This window comes from Notamacropus eugenii, chromosome 5 (assembly GCF_028372415.1).
Source record: "Notamacropus eugenii isolate mMacEug1 chromosome 5, mMacEug1.pri_v2, whole genome shotgun sequence".
Classification (NCBI taxonomy): Eukaryota; Metazoa; Chordata; class Mammalia; order Diprotodontia; family Macropodidae; genus Notamacropus; species Notamacropus eugenii.
The window spans coordinates 242,820,750-242,837,805 of NC_092876.1; the positions used below are offsets into that span (position 1 = coordinate 242,820,750).

The following is a 17,056-nucleotide window of genomic DNA, read 5'->3' on the forward strand; positions in this document are numbered from 1 at the left end:
GCTTGTTTCTCTCTTAAGAATATGAACTTGAGGGTAGGGACTGCTTCTGCCCTTTTCTGTATCCATAGTACTTTGCACAATACCTGGAACATAAAAAGGTGCTTAATAAATGCTTACTGATGGACTAATAGATAACCAACTTCAGAGTCAAAAACACTTAGATTCCAACTACTATTACCTTTTAGATATTTCTAACTGGATGTTAGGTAAACATCTTAAACTCAATATGTCGAAACAGAACTCATTATCTTTCCCCCTAAACCCTTCTTCTCCTTTTATCTTCTCTATTACCATAGAGGGTGACATCATTCTCTCATCCCTTAGGCTAGCAACCTGGGGCAGCTAGGTGGTACAGTGGATAGAGCACCAGTGCAGGAGTCAAGAAGACCTGAGTTCAAACCTCACCTCAGACACTTGATGCTCACTAGCTGTGTGACCTTGGACAAGTCACTTAACCCCAATTGCCTCATCCTGGGTCATCTCCAGTCATTCTGATGAATATCTGATCACTGGATTCAGATGGCTCTGAAGGACAAGTGGGGCTGGTGACCTACACAGCCCTCCCTTACTCAAAACAAAATCAAGTGCAAGTCATGTCACCATTTCTCTGATGGCATGGTCTTCTTCAGCAATGAAGGATGAACACAGGCTAGCAACCTAGGAGTCTTCCTGGATTCCTCACTATCTCTCAAATCCCCCACCCCATATCTAAACTGTTACCAAGACCTGTTGACTTCACCTGTGCAACATCTTTGAATATACCTCCTTCTCTCCTTTGACATGGTCTCCACTCTAGTGGAGGCCCTAATCACCTCATGCTTAAACTATTGTAAAAGCCTGCTGATGAGGGCTGCCTTCCTCAAGCCTCTTCCCACTCCAATCTGTCCTCCATTCAATCACTAAGGTGATTTTCCTAAAATGCAGGTCTGATCATGTCATCTACTACTTAATACACTCCTTTGGCTTCCTGTTGCCTCCAGGGGCAACTATGAAATGCTCTGTTTAGCATTCAACACTCTTCATAACCTAGGCCCCGCCTCCTCCTCCTACCTTTCCAATTCTCTTACACCTTATTCTCCACCACACACTCTGTGATCCAGTGATGCTGGCCTCCCAGCTGTTTCATGAACGAGACACTACAAGTATCAGTTCTGGACATTGTCCTGGGCTGCCCCTCTGCCTGCACAGCTCTCCCTCTCCTGCTCTGACTACTGACCTCCCTGTCTTCCTTTAAGTCCCAACTATAATCTCACCTTCCCGATCCCCTCTTCATTCTAGTGCTGTCTGTCTGTTCATTATTTCCTATTTATCCCGTAAAGGACTTGCTTAGAATATAATTATTTGCATGTTGTCTCCCCAGTTAAGCTGTAAGCTCCTACAGGGCACTGGCTGTCTTTTGTCTCTTTTTGTATCCTAAGTGTTTAGCACAGTGCCTGGTATATAGTAGGTGCTTAATAAATGTTTATTGATTGATTGATAAGTAAAAGTATATCCAGTCTAAAAACAAAGTCCCTCTTTACAGACTTCAAAGGATCACACCTCACAGACCATCTAGCCCAACTCCCTCAGTTTACAAATGAAGAAACTAAGGCACCAAAAAATTACATAGCTCTCCCAATGATATTAAATGCATTGCTGGAGTCTCTACACAGGTCTTTTGACTTTGTGCTTTGCAAAATGAACATAGCAAAACAATAAATTGTTTGTTGAACAACTGACTTCAAACCTAGCATTTTTTCCTTTACATCACACTGCCTAGCTAAATACCTAATCAGCTGCACTTTAGGACCTAGAGGGCCACATGTGGCCTCGAGGTGGCAGGTTTGCCACCCTTGTAACCCATCAAATACCATTCATTCATGAATTCATTTAGTAATTAAATTAATCGAGCATTTGTTATGCATGAAGCCACCATGTGACATTTTGTGAGAGACAGAAAGAATATGGCATATAGTCTCAGTTTTCATGAACTCCCTTTTTCTTAGTAGCTCTGTCTGGTGGGCAGGACAGGTTTCCTCCATTTTAACAGAGGAGGCAACAGGTTATAAATAGGTTATAATTTGCTTATGGTCACAAATCTATTAAGTGGAGAGAACCAGATTAAAACATAGGTCATTTTGATTCCTTATCCAATGTTTCCCACTACTCTGAGCAGGACTTGGCCTCCACCTCCTCAGACAGCCCTTAGTAGCCCCACTGTAGCTCCTAGAAGTCTATTTTTGAGCATCTACAGGAGCAAGAATTTATCTAAGACGTGAAGGCCTAGCATGTGAGCATGAAAACAGAAGGTTTTATTTCCCCATTCCCAACCTTCTGCTTTCCTACTTGAACATGATACCTTCCTTCTAATGCCACATTCCCCATGTAGAAATTGTCTGTTTTCTAACACAGTCAGCTTAATTTTACCTAATTAATCAATTCTATTTTTGTATTAAAATCTTGGAATGAAATCCAGTGCTTCCTAAAATATTTTTATCTCTAGCCCTCACTTTGGATTACTTCTACTTATTTATGTGCTGCTGAACAGAACTGGAGAAAAATCATGAAACTGTGCTGAATGAGTCCATTACAAATTTATTTTACTTAATCTCAACTGGGCCCTCACTGTGGTTTGGCAATCCTTTTACATTTTCATAATCAATTCACTATCCCACTCACCATTCGTTGGTGGCTTTTTCATTCCTCATCAAACCTCCAATGGTTCCTCTTCCCCCTTATCCCCCATTCAGCTAGGAACCTTGCCTCCTATTTTACTGAAAAGAAAAATGAGAACATTTGCTACTTCTCGTTCATCCCATTATCACTCACGTTCTCTACCCCACTAATATCTCCAATGTTTTATTTGAAGTGGCCCTTTTCTTGCCACTGCCAACCCTTCTACATGTACACATGATCCCATTCTATCCCATCTTCTCCAGTAGTTCGCCTCCTCTATCATCCCCACTCTACCACTAATCTTTAATATCTCTCTGACTACTGACTGCTTCCCTACACACACACACACACACACACACACACACACACACACACACACACACACACACACACATGCATGTGCATACACCACTTTATCCATCTAGCCCTGCTAGCTATTGTTCCAGATTTTTCCTCTTCTTTTTTTGTGGCTAAATTTCTTTAAAAGGTGTCTACAGTAGGTGCCTCTACCAGTCCTTTCCAGCAATCTCTTTTAAAACTCTGCAATTTAAACTATCTAGTTTCCAACCTCATCATTCAACTGAAACTGCTCTCCCTAATGGCCTCTTATCAACACTCATCCCTCTTGACCTCTCATAGATAGTGCCTTTGACACCATCAACCACTCTTTGTCCTTCATATGCTCTTCTCTAGATTTTCATGATAATGTTTCAGCCTGGTTCTTCTCCAGACTGGTCTGATCACTCCTTCAAAGTCTCCTTTGCTTGAGTGTTTATCCAGTTCATTCTGGTTAACTGTGATTATCTTCAGACCTCCTCTCCCTCTACACTGTTTTGTCTGGTGAGTTCATCAGCTCCCATGAATAAAATGATCATCTCTATATAGATGAATCTCAGATCGTTTTTATCCAGCCTTAAACTCTCTCCTGACCTTCAGGCTCAAATCTGTGACTGACTATCAGATATCTCAAACTTTATGTCTCATAGAAATCTTAAATTCAACATGTCCAAAACTGAATTCATTCTCCCCTCCCTCATCCCCCAGACTCTACCCTCTTCCAAACTTTCTTCTTTCTCTCTTTTGTCTCTGTCACTACCTGAAACAGACCCTCATCATCTGACATCAAAGAGTTAGACCCAACTGAAAACAACTCAAAAACAAGCAAGCAAAGATTCAAAGGAAAAATGGACTATCCATGAGGACTACATAGGAATACCTAGAGGAAATGAAGCAGAAGCTAAAAATGAAAATAAAGTCATTTGAGGAAAGAATTGGAAAGAGAATCAATAGCTTATAAGAGAAAGCAGAAAACCTAACCTGAGTAAACCTCTTCCTGAAAACTAGAATAGAGACAGCAAGAAATATTGGACCAATATCAAACAGTATCAAAAGAATAAAAAAATAAATAGAAGAAAATGTAGCACATCTGCTATTAAAAACAACTGACCTGAGAAACCGGTCAAGGAGAGATAATTAAGAATAACTAGACTCCCTCAAAACCATAACTAAAATAAATTCTGGACACTGTATTTCAAAAAAAACTGCTTACACTTATTAGAACCAAGAGGTACCAGTGAAGCTGAAAATCACCTATTTTGTCCTGAAAGAAACCCCCCCCCAAAAAAAAATTCCACGAAAGTTATACAGAAAATACAGAGCTTAGTCATGAAAGAAGAAAAACTTCAAGCTTCTAGAAAGAATAGTTCAAATGCCAATGGATCAGAGTCAGGATCAAATAAGTTCTGGCAACATCTACTAAAAATAGAGGAGATCTTGGTACATAATATTCCAAAAGGCAGAAGATACAGGCTTACAAATGGATTTTAAAATTGGTATAATCTTACAGGAGGAAAAACACACCTTCAATTGCGTAGAGGAATTTGAGTATTTCTGATGAAATGATCAGAGATGAACAGGAATTTTTAAATGCAAAACAGAAGAGTTCAGAGAAACCTAGAAAGGTAAATTTATTTGAATATTTGGAAGGAATTATATGATGACAAAGTACTGACAACAAGTGTCACTTTTTGTGGATTTGTTCAATTCTGAGAGTTTGCGGAAGGAAAAGATAAGATAGCAAAGGGGGGGACTACACTAGTTTAGAAAAGAGGTCACATTGTGAATTGACACAGCAAACAATTTGTATAAGGACATGAGCTCTGTAAAAAAAAATGCAACTTGGAAAGATTTAAAATCCATGTGATGAGCAATCACATCCTGAGAGTCCCTGTGATGAAGCATGTCACCCACCATCTCTGATGGACACAAGATGCAGAGAAAGAGAAATACAGTTTTGGACATAGACACCTCGTGGAGACAGTTTTCTTGACTATGCTTTAAAGTCTGCTTTTTTTTTTTTTTTAACATTATCTAGGTTAATCGGGGAGTTTGGGGGAAGTAAAGGTTAGCGATAGTGACTCCCAAAAATGAAGCTAATGAAATTTTTTTTTAATGTAGAGAAAAGACAAGGCAATTTAGAAAGAAGCATAAGTAAGCAGTAACATTTTGAAAGTATGTGTTGAATCGGTTTTACACCCACACACACCCACACCCACACCCACACCCACACACACCCCCCTCATTTTTAAAGCAACCCATTGTGTTCCTTTTCTGTTCTTCAGTCCCAATGGGAATGATTTTTTTTTTTTTGGTGTTTAAGTTCAGAATAAATTTTAAAAAATAATAAATTGTATTGATGTTCATCTATTTCATTAATTGCTGCCCTCTTTGTTTTTCACAAAAAGACAGGCCTGCTTTCTGGGCCTTGAAACTAATCTGGGTAGGGGATTGAAGAAAAAAAATCCAGAAAATATGTATATATATATTCTTAAGTCAATACACCCTTTTACCAAGGAATAAACTGGATTACAAGTGCTCTCCTATCAAGAGGAGAAAAAAAGATCAAATCAGAAAGGACAATGTTTGGGCAGACAATTTTAAGCATGCCACACAGATCTTCAAGATTAATAAAAGATAGTTTTTTTTCTTTTTTAAGAGTCTAAATCCTGTTTTATATGTGGTTTTGTAGACACATTATTACACCAAGACTATATTTTGTACTTTTCAGTGGAGTTATGTTGCTTTACTGGTAGGGCAGTGAAGCGACTCAGTGGATAGAAGACTAGCCTTGGAACCAGAAAAACTTACCTTAATGAGTTCAAATCCAACCTCAGACACTGCCTACCTCTGTGACCCTGAGCAAGTCACTTAACCCTGTTTGCCTCAGTTTCCTCATCTGTAAAATGAGGTGAGGAAGGAAATGGCAAACCACTCTAGCATCTATCTCCGCCAAGAAAAACCTAAGTTGGACATGACTGAAAAAGAACAAAAATTACTTTCCCTGTACCACTCCCCCTCAACTCCTGCATTTAATAATAACATACCTGAATAAGTTGCTATTACTTCCTCAAAATATTATCATTTCAGCCTTTGAATTATGTATTTTAAACAAAGCTGTTCTTGCAAATTTCTCAAGACTACTGTCCCTCTCTGTGCCCAAAATGTAGTGGTATTCTTGATTCCCATTAGGGAGAGGGACAGAAAGATGGATGACAACTATTCCATCTGAACTCAGAATTCAATCCTTAAAGGATAGACCAACCAATTTTATATTTAAGGCTTATGAGAAAGATTTAAAGGTTGTGAGATTATTCATCTAGAAGAAAAGGCTGAAAGTGATTTACTGAATGTCTTCAAGTATATATATTCCTTTTAGACTGTGGTGATCAGCTCTTCTCCATCTCTGTTTTAAACTAAAGGGGGGAAAAAGGCTATTTCGTATTCATCTTTTCCCTCCCTCTTTGTCTCTGGGGCAGCTAAGTGGCATTCCACCGATCCTGGGATCAGGAAGACTCATCTTTCTGAGTTCAAATCTGGCCTTGCACATTTACTAGCTGTGTGACCCTGGGCAACCCTGTTGACCTTAGTTTCCTCTTCTATAAAATGAGCTGGACAAGGAAATGGCAAACCACTCCAGTATTTTTGCCAAGAAAAGTGAAACAGGGTCATGAAGAGTTGGACAAGACTAAACAAGGAAAAAACTTTGCCTCTTTATGACTTCAGTCAAGTTGCTTAACCTCTTTGGGCCTTGGTTTCTTTGTAAAATGAGGAAGTTCGATTAGATGACCTATAACGGTCGTTCCAGCTCAAATTTCGGATGCTATGATCGGCTAGGTCTCTCTCTCCCCTCCATTTTTCTTCAGCTTCTCTCCCATCCCCAAACAATGGAAAAATGAAGAAAATAAGAAAACTATTTGAAAATACTTTGCAAAATACATCTTGTAAGTATACTTAGCCATTGATTTTGGCCTCATTTCTTTAGAAAGAAACCTCACAAGTTCTTTTATGGCCCCATTTTTTATTCACACTGAATCTTAGTAATAAGGAATATTATATAGAATCTGATTGATAAGTAACATTCAGGGATGTAGAGTTTTTACGGAGTTTCTCTAACTCAATGAACCAACATATAAATGGCTAAAGCATTGTCTCTCTCTGGCTCTATGCTATCAACCTTTGTGTGCAAAGTGGGTTAACTAATTATCTGTGGGTTTATTGACTCTTAAGCTAGCAACAGGTGAAAGTGGTCAAGATATCTTTCCCACCATCCAACCCATTAACACTGTTTGCTTGTACTCAGGAAAGGATACAATAAAAAAAATCATGCAAACAGGCAGACAAGACAAACATACCTTCTAAAAAGGGTGTAGTACAAAAAACATTTTCTCAGTCTGACTTTAGGAGGCACAAGAATTTAAGGGGTACTTTAAAACATATATATTTCCCAACGAACCACCTGGTGAGGAGATATACTTCCTTTTGCATGCTCCATTTACATTACAGAGCACCTCCTATTTGCTGGGATTTTCCAATGAAGTGGTAGCGGGTGGATGAAAATTAAACTTAGGCCAAAAGACATGGGCATATCCACAGTTTTCTGATCTATTAAAAATTTTAAAAAAGCAAGAGTAGACTAGCTCTATCTTTCATACAAGGGAATGTTAAAAGGACTAACCATCAATTGCCTATAAAGGTCTTCTTAACCACACCCAAACCGGCCCAAAACACACAAACACACAGACACACAGACACACACAGACACAGACAGATAGACACACACCAAAAAACAAATCAGAATGATGCCTCTGTTTTTCAATGCCTACATGTAGAAATAAATGCCTACAAAGAAAGTTAAACTGGAAAAGGCATTTGCTAAGCTACCTGCAAAGCCCCTCAGATGTACTGGTGCCACTCAAGTGTTAAACAGCTCTTCACTTCATCTTTTGCACACTCAGAAGCAAATATAAAAATTTTGTTGTTTAATTGTTTACAACCCCATTTGGGGTTTTCTCAGCAAAGATACTTCTGTCTTTGTCACTTTCTTCTCCAGCTCATTTTACAGATGAGGAAACTGAGCCTAACAGGGTTAAGTGACTTGCCCAGGGTCACACTGCTAGTAAGTGACTGAGGCCAGATTTGAACTCAGGAAGATGAGTCTCTCTGACTCCAGACCCAGCACTCTATCCACTGTGTCTCCTAACTGCCCTATAAAAGTTTAGGGGCTGAAATATTCCAAGACATTGGCTTTCCCCATTAAAAACAAACAAACAAACACTTAATTCTAAGCAGGAGAAACTAAAAATGACTGAACTATTGGATGCGTTCCCAATTTTTTGATATCAGCTTCTCAGAGACTACCATTATTAATTAACGTTTATTGAGCAGTCATGTTAGAAATACCTCTAGTGGGCCAGAGGGAATGAATTGTACAATAATGGCTGTTACTTTTTATATTTATTACGTTTTCGCAGTATGCTAGGGCTGTACAATGCACGCAAAAGAAGCTCAAGAATGGAATTTGCTTTTATTGACTGCGGCTAGTTAAAAATTAGAAGTTCAATATAGATAGATAGATGTGTATGTATATGTCTATATATATATACATATGTATACACAGCCATAAATACCATATATTATATATACTAACTATATGTAGTTAGTTAAAAATTAGATGACCCAGCATACAGAGAGACAAGAGAGAGAGAGAGAGAGAGAGAGAGAGAGAGAGAGAGAGAGAGAGAGAGAGAGAGAGAGAGAGAAAGTTTTCTAAGTTGACTTTATTCTTTAAAGCTGACTAGCTGCTTCTGTGACAAGATTTGGGAACCTGTTTCTTGCCAGAAAATCTGCTGTATCCTCCAAGTACATATAATCCTTGAAACTCTAGCACTGAAGAAAAAGGCATCGGAGTAATGTGAGGGTTGAGGCCAGGATAATACAGGGCCAAATGTGAGACTGCAGAGTGGGGCCACCAGAACCTTCCCTTTGACAGGCTTGTGCTCTTAGAAAGTCCAAGGGGCCCTTGTCTCATCCCTTATTCTGCTACACCAGAACCTGGTCAAAAGTATATTTTATATTTTGTGTGTGTGTGTTTGCAGATCTTAAGCATCATTGTGTATGTTATATGTGCAAAACAGAGTACTGGATTTCTAAGGAGTCACTACAGAAAAGTAAAGTCCTTTACCCCCTTGGGCCTATGACCTAAGAAAAGCAAGAGGACGAGTTCCCAAACTTATATGCTCGTTCATGTAGTAGGAGTATAGATTCCAAACTACTACTATAAATGTTGTCTTTTCAGTTGTGTCTGACTCTCTGTGACCCCATTTGGGGTTTTCTTGGCAAAGATAATGCACTGGTTTGCCGTTGCTGTCTCCAGCTCATTTTACAGATGAGGAACTGAGGGAAACAGGGGTAAGTGACTTGCCCAGCATCACACAGCTAAGTGTCTGAGGCTGGATTTGAACTCAGGAAGATGAGTCTTCCTGACTTCAGACCTAACACTGTCCACTGTGTCCCCTAGCTGGCTCACCACTATAAATGTAGATATATAAATGCTAATAGGGCTGCTGAAGTGTTACATGGTGATAAATAAAGGTAATAAGTTAAAAAATAAGTAATAATAAAGGCTTAAGAAAAGTGAGTCTTGAGCAGAAATTTTATACAAGGGAGGGACACAATTTACCAACAACGAGGGCTGGGGAGAAGGCACCAGGACAGATTCAAAGACTCTGTGGGGTAGGGCAAAGAATAGTATAGATGGTAAGTAGGATTTTTTTTCCATCCAAATTTGCATGTTTGAGTAATTCAACATGGTCATATCTGAGTGAAAAGTACCAGAATAAATTCTGAGCTCAGATATTTGTACTGAACTGCCATTGGTTTTGTAACATGTTTCAAAGGTCTCTACGATTTTGTTTTTCCTAATAAATCTAGGGTGTGTTGTAGACTAGAAGGTAACTTTTATTTTTTAATCTTTAGGCTCAATGATGGATATACTAGTTACATCCTTTCTCCCACTCATATGAATATGAGTTTCTTGAGAAAAGAACAATGTTAGTTTTAATTAAATTGTGCTTCTTGCATGATAATGTACTTGTGCAGCACATTCTTCAATAAATATAGGAACCTTCAAATATAGTCCATAAAATAATTAAAAATATTTTTCTGCTATGCTTTTTTTCATACTTAGACATAGTTTCAATATCAGGTTTGATTCATATAGCACTTTATAGAATGTTTTCTTCACAATAATCCTGTTAAGTAGAGCATTCCAGTATGATTATTCCATGAGGAAAATGGAACTCAGAGATCTGAAGGGGCTTTTCTAAGGCCGCTCAGCTAACAAATAAATGTAAGAGATGAGACTTGACTTAGGTATTAGAATTCTAAGCATTCACTGTCCCACACCATGCTGCCTATCTAGGAGGTGCTGATACATAACACATGCATGTACATAGGTGTGTAAATATATTACTACTACTAATACAGTCAGATAAACTAGAATTTCAAAAAGTAGATTTTTTTGCCATAGACAAATTTTTAAAAAAATAAATATGAACATGGATTTAAAGCTGGAATGGACCTTTGATGCTATTTATACCAATCTCTTGATGTGATAGATTAGGAATTGGAGGCCTTGGATATATCAAGTGACTTGCCCACGGTCCTACAGATACTAAGTGGCAGTGAAATCAGGTCCTCAGACTCAATATCCAGTACTATTTCTACCACACAATACTGAGACCAGTCATTACGACTGTGTACTTGAATAACGTCACCTTAGAAAATCTTTAAATATCTTTAAAAGTATAAACTACAGAAAACGGAAATCATTCTGATACTTCTAAAGTAAAATATAAATAAGTTTTCTCTGAAGTCGTCAATAAATACATACATATACTTAAAAACAAACTAAATATTAATTTTAAAGGTTTCAATGCAACCTAATTGCTTAAGAAAATAATTCTAGTCCCCAATTTCCCTTTTTTTAGTACCCTCTTCATTTGTTTCCCATATTAAGAAAGTAGCATTTTCAAAGTACACATTAGTAATGGCATGTGATAACTAATCCAGAATCTCAAAGGATTTATCAGAGATGATAAAATAAATGACAAACATATAGACCATTTCACGTCACAGAGAATTCAAAGGCTCTTAAAAACGATTCAAAGAATCGCATGAAGAATTTGGGGTTTGTATCTCAGCAAGATTCCTCACTCTTGTTCATATATATCCCTGTTCAAATGTTAGGGGGAAAAATCATTTCAAGGTAGAGAATAGGAATCAGATTATTTTCTCTAAAATAAGATTGTAGAGAGTCTTGCAATAAAGCGTCAAAGACCTCCATTGTTGAGCCTTCCTGGAGCAGTTGCCAAATGATGGCAGGACTCAGAAAGACAAATCAAATAAATAGGTATATAAGACACCTGCCAATTGACAGAGAATTGGCAAGTCGCTATGGTTCTGAGGCTAGCGCTGGTTACAGAGATCTCTCTGTACATACATATCCACACCCAGAAATGCATATGTGTAATATGTCTGTCAAATTATGAATTTTATATGAACATTAAAACAAACACAAAAACCAAACTCATTTTATTTGAATAAAGTATGGATTAGCTCTCCTGGTGTCTTCTTTCTGAGGCAGTCCTTTCTCAAGGAGAATACAGCAAAGGCCATATGCAGTTTATGCAGGAAGGGGTGTGGATTCAATGTAAATGAGCCCAGTTCTTTTGGGAGAAGCCTTTGTATTTCCTTCTGCATATCTATTAATGCCTATTAATTAATAAATGACCACGAGGCACTTGGCATACTAAATAACAAAGATAATGGGAGTGTGGCTCCTCCAAGCTAGTCTCGAATCCTTTTATGACAACCTCCCCTTTCCACCGTGTACAGAGCTCAATAAGAAAGCCTGAATTTTTCATTTCTTTCTTATGGTTTCTTCACATGTGTTTCTTTTCTCTTCCTGGTTAGCTTGCAAGGTTTCCCCAGAGCTGAAATGAACTGTATTCAATTTACTTTGTGTCTCCCTTATAGAATCTAGAACTGTCTTCTGCACATTTTAGAGACTCCCCATATGCTGATGAACCATGTCAGTGACCCAGAGGATTTTTTTAAATGTGGTTCTGAGGTCAGAGAGAGCTACCACCATTGCCATAAAACCAACAGGGCCTTACAGAAAAGGCAACAAACCAGTGTTGGTAGAAAAGAGATTGGAGGTGACTGACAACTTGAGGTACAGCAAATATTGCACTATCAAGAGAACCATGAAAGGTAAACACTATTCCATCCTATGAAAGGATTGAGCATGGGCAGTTGAGGGGAGTGGGGAGATTCTAGAACACCCAGACACAAAGATCCTTTTTATTAAAAATGCTACTTTCTTTAAAAATGTCTTGATAGCCACAATCCTGTAACCCTGAATGATTAGAAATCTTTACCAAATTGAAATGTTATGGCATCTCAGGGACAAAGAAAAGGCATAAATTATTTAGTTACCATGCCTCCTTTACACAAAGGATAAACTGTACTGACACATGCACATTGGAAATACTTGCATTATACATATTATGTGCATGCATATATTATATCTATATGTATATACACATATACTATAATAGCTTTACTTGGTCATCCTTACTCTTATCACCTTTTATCTGTTGATTATCTCTACTTCATCCTGTATAGGTATGTATATATACACACATACATAAACACGCATATATAGTCTGTACATAATAATATTTACAATAATAATATAAAAATAAATAGTGACTACTATGTGCCAGGCATGATGCTAATTGCTCTATAAATATTATCACATTTGAGCTTTACAACAACCTTGGGAAGTAGAGGCTATATTATCCTCATAATACAATGATTATCCTCATTTTACTTCTAACCTCTGAGACAGAGATTAATAGTAAGTATCTACAGTGACATTCGAATTCAAGTCTCTCTGTCTCATCACTTAGCTGCCTCAGTTGTTTACATATTGTCTCCTCTTCGATTGTGAGTCTGGTGAGAGTAGTTTCCTTCCTTCCTTCCTTCCTTCCTTCCTTCCTTCCTTCCTTCCTTCCTTCCTTCCTTCCTTCCTTCCTTCCTTCCTTCCTTCCTCCCTTCCTTCTTCCTTCCTTCCTTCTTTCCTTCCTTCCTTCTTTCCTTCCTTCCTTCTTTCCTTTCTTCCTTCCTTTCTTCCTTCCTTCCTTCCTTCCCTCTGTGTCTTCACCACTTAGCATAATGCCTGATAGACAGGAAGCACTTAAATGTGAGTTGAATTACTGACTGATACATACATTTTCTAATTTGTTCCCCCAAACAGTCCTATGAAATAGCTTTTATTGCTGTGTAGTTCTTTTCTGTAGTGTCTCATTCTTTGTGACCCCATTTGGGGCTTTCTTGGTAAAGATAATGGAGTGGTTTGCCATTTTCTTCTCCAGCTCATTTTACAGATGAGGAAACGGAAGCAAACAGAGTCAAAGGACTTGCCCAGGTTCACACAGCTAGTACATGTCTAAGGTCAGATTTGAACTCAGGAAAATGAATATTCCTGACTCCAGACCTGGCACTCTATCCTCTGAGCCACCCAGCTACCCTATATGAGGTGGCTACCGGAGAAGTTAAGTAACTCACCCATGTTCACATAGCTAATACATATCTAAGGCAGAATTTGAACCCAGGTCTTCCTGAATCCCAAGTCCAATACTCTTCCTTCCTCTTCCTCACTTATAGCTACCAAATACTTTCCTCTTTTCTTTGGTTTCTATTTAAAATTCTAGGGTAGTACAACACAAACCTTCAACTCTCTGGATACCCAGGATCTACCCAATGATTTCAAGAAACATTTTATTGATTGAAGAATCTGTAAACCCAGATATTAACCAATAAATGAATGATGTAGTGTATATTTTTAAAATCAGGCACAGAAAGGGCAGACTCCTATAGGTTTTGGCTTTGTGGCAGAATCCTGTTTATTCATGTCATGTATCTTAGGTGTCCTTGTCAGGTGCTTACTACTTTGGGTTCAAGACAGCTTGTTCAGTTGTTTCAGTCGTTTCTGACTCTTTGTGACCCCATTTGGCATTTTCTTGGCAAAAAATACTAGAGTAGGTTGTCATTTCCTTCTCCAGCTCATTTTACAGATGAGAAAACTGAATGACTTGCTCAGGGTCACAGCTAGTGTCTGAGGTGGGATTTGAACTCAGGAAGATAAATCTTTCTGACTCAAGGCCTGGAACTCTATCTATTGCTCCATTGCTGGAGGAGCCTTAGAGGTCACCTATTCCAGTGGAGGTTCCAGTAGAATTAGGGAACATTTCTCCTATAGAGAGATTTTTTTCCAATTATTTTATTCCAACAACCCACTGGGAAGGAAATAGACAAAATCTTTGAACTTAAAAATGAACTCAAATATGTCATTTTCTCAAAACCTAATGTTTTAGTGTTTATCTCACAGGTGGAAAAACAAGCTTCCTTATACATAGGGCTCTTTCCCTATATCTACTCACAAATATAGCCTTAAAAATAAGATGTCAATGGAATTCACCAGGGGACCTAGGAAGTATTTGTTCTTAACTCAGAAGTAAGGTATAAAGGGCACAGTTTGTGAATTTGCCATTCAGAAATGATGTTTGCCTCCTGACAGTATTTCCTCAAAGATATTGTCTGTAATGGCCTATTTTATACATGCAAAACCTCTTAAGCTATATTTATGAACTAGGTTGGGGAGGGACAGATAAAGGGAAAAAGTGAGTATCCGGAGACAAAAAGGGAGGGTAAAAGAGAGGGAAACTGGTGGGAGAAGAGGGAAATGGGTGGGAGAGTGGCAAAAGTGACTAGGAGAGAGAAGGAGGTAAAGAGAGAAAGAGGTGGACTCAAATTTGTCTAGAAAATTGACTTACAATATTTGCTCAGCAGAGCCCAAAAGATGAAGTGATAAAAGAGTTTAAATCAGGATTTTACACATTGCTATATTTACTCCTTCATCCTCTGGTATTTCAGATACAAGATCAGAGTGATTTGGAGTTGGAAAGGATCTGAAAGGTCAGCTAGTCCAGCCTCCTCATTTTACAGATGAGCAAAGTGAGGCCCAGAGAGGATGACTTGCTCAAGGTCACAAGGCTAGTAAATAGCAGAGCCGCAATTCAAAACCAAGTATTTTGGCTCCAAGTCTAGTATTTCTAGTCAACATTTGTTCATTCCTTTCAAGATAGTTGGGCTTAGCATTTCTTTTTTTTGGTGGAATGGTTGTAAGGTTAGATCCTAAAACGCTGACTGTATCCCTATGTGGCAATTCTTGCTTAAGCTTTTACTACTATAGATGCTTCATCCACTAATAAGAACCCAGCGTTTCCAGTAAATGAATCTACAAAATAAAATTAGATTCAAACTGGGAGCAAAAATGAAAGAAAAACATCAACTTTAGAAAAGATTATGAGCATACCCATTAGGTAGCTGTTGTATGAAGTAAATTAGATAGCATTTCAGTTCAACTAAACTAACACTTACTGAGCATCTACTATGTGTATAAGTTTTAGATTAGGATGTCATAATAAAAAATCCCACCTGTAAAATTCACAAATGTGAGCTAATAAAAGCTGTGCAAAATCCACAGGCTACACTGCATTGTGAAGATCATTAGAAGGCCAGGTTTTCCTTATAAACACTTTTTGATTTAGGCTTGTGATTACACTGATGTATAAGGAATTCCTGGTATGCAGACTCCTTTCACCAAAGCCAAGGGACAATTGTTCAGCCATTCAAATGAGAATTTATTTAAGTGACTTTCCAGGTTCAGAATAGGTCAGAGGTAGCATTTGAATCCAGGTCTTCCTGACTCTAAGACCAGCTCACTCAAGTTATATAAATATAAATTATTATAATATGTTAATATAATATATTATATTGTATATAATATATTAATATAAATTAATATTTATATAAATAAATTCATTAATTCACACTTTGAACCAATAATTTTTTTTCAGTATTCTAACTAACTAAAAGATTCTCTATCCAAGAAATATTCTTCACATAGTAGAAGGTAATAGGCACTAGAGCGAGTGTTGAACTAGTGCTTGGCTTGAGTGGGAGCTTTTTCTTGTTTCCTGCAGACAGTTCCATAGTGGCCGCTTTTAACAAAATGTCATTTTAAGGAAAAAGATTTCAGTGAACAATGAAGTTCCGTTTCTGGTAACATCCTTTAGGTAGCTTTTAAAAAGTTATCATTGATTCATCAACTCTTTCAAAGGTTAAGTAATTAAGGAATGAGAAACAGATAAAAATATATGTTATGTACATCTATAGGTCACACCCACAAGTTTAGGAATTTTATTTCTTGTCTCCAAATATCTTTCCAAGATTATGTATAAGGCAGGTATTCACATTTTTTTTTTTAGATACAAAGGCATGGCTGTGAACAGCTAATCTGTGCAGCAATGGCACTGGTTTGTATACACATGAATAATATACTTCTCTGACTACCACCCCATTCCTCTGTTCCAGATGCTGTTTCTCAAATAAACATTAAAGGAAAAAAACAAATAAACAAAAGTACCAAACTAATTCAATGTGATTATTGTTGATCAGCATGAATGTTCAATAAAAGATATAATGGACATGTTTTTTACTTAGTCTCTTGAAGGAGTATATTGCTGTGCTCCAAAAGGGTTGGTACTGATGGAGTTTGGTGAAGAGGACAGGGGTAATGTATCTTACTGATTGGTTCCACTGCATAGTAAAGGATGCTTACCATCTCTCCTTTTTATTGTCCAAGTTACATCTGAAAAACTCAATGAGGGAGAGAAAAAATCCCAAATGTTTAATCTCCAAGTCAAGGCCACCACTATTTTAAAAAGTTGGCTGATCTGTTACACCCTAATTACCTTACAACTCTGTGCCATGGGAGAAGACCTGTCAGCAGAATTTATTTACAACCCTGGAGGAAAAAACCTCTTGCTGTTTTCACTTCGTGCAGAAGATAAGTTTGCAAAAGGAAACACTTGGCAGTGCTTCAAACACTCACTGTCTGGTGGTGTTAATAATGCAATTCTCTTCCCATTAC

General features: G+C 37.8%; 1 protein-coding gene across 10 annotated transcripts in view; it reads right to left on the reverse strand.

The window, feature by feature from the left end:
- ZNF385B (zinc finger protein 385B) overlaps positions 1-17,056 on the reverse strand; it is a 510,100-nt gene that overhangs the window by 87,018 nt on the left and 406,026 nt on the right. The gene's annotated exons all lie outside the window — the stretch shown is intronic.